This window comes from Orycteropus afer, unplaced genomic scaffold (assembly GCF_000298275.1).
Source record: "Orycteropus afer afer isolate SDZICR_OR568_19922 unplaced genomic scaffold, OryAfe1.0 scaffold00042, whole genome shotgun sequence".
Lineage (NCBI taxonomy): Eukaryota > Metazoa > Chordata > Mammalia > Tubulidentata > Orycteropodidae > Orycteropus > Orycteropus afer.
Window position 1 is genome coordinate 12,546,465 of NW_006921629.1, and position 903 is coordinate 12,547,367.

The following is a 903-nucleotide window of genomic DNA, read 5'->3' on the forward strand; positions in this document are numbered from 1 at the left end:
ACTAACACAGTGGCTGCCACAAGGGGCTCAAGCATAGCAAGGACTGTGAGGATGGTGCAGGACTAGGCAGTGTTTCATTCTGTTATACATAGGTTGATATGAGTCAGAGCCAACCTGATGGCACCTGACAACAACTCATCAAAATAAAGAAAACCCAAAATCTCAGCAAATTCAAAATCAACAAAAATGAAGGAAATGAAAGGATAATCCATGAAGAAAAAGAACTCAGCACAGAGAATTAATTTGTCATACCACAAAAAAAGAATAACAAAAATCACAAAGTGACAGCAGTAAATTCATATCTGTCGATAATCATATTAAATGCAAATAGTTTAAATGTACCAATGAAAACACAGAGTGGTAGAATGGATTTAAAAAAAAAATGATATGACCCATCAATATGTTGCTTATAAGAAACACGCCTTAGAACAAGACATAAATAGGTTAAAAATCAAAGGATGGAGAAAGAATGTATCAAGCAAACAACTACCAAAAAAGGGCAGGAGTGACAATGTTATCTGTGATAAACTTTAAATCAAACTCCATCATGAAAGAAAAGGAAGGGCACTATATAATGGTTAAGTGGTCAATCCACCAAGAAGACATAACCATAATAAATATTTATGCATCAAATGACAGAACTCCAAGATACATAAAAGAAACTCTAACAAAATTGAAAAGATAAATAGTTCTACGACAATGTTAGGAGATTTTAAACACCACTTTTGACAAAGGACAGAAAACTAAAAAGAAACTCAGTAAAGATACAAAAGATCAAATACACAATCAACCAATTTGGTCTCATAAATATTTACAGAACACCCCCAATAGAAACACAGTACACATTCTTCTCCAGCGCATATGGATCATTTTCCAGAATAGATCATATTTTAGGTCACAAGG

The 903-nt window shown here is 33.6% G+C and overlaps 1 protein-coding gene across 1 annotated transcript in view; it reads right to left on the bottom strand.

Moving 5' to 3' along the window:
* The window catches only part of SPATA22 (spermatogenesis associated 22), a 21,082-nt gene that overhangs the window by 14,746 nt on the left and 5,433 nt on the right, over positions 1–903 (bottom strand). The gene's annotated exons all lie outside the window — the stretch shown is intronic.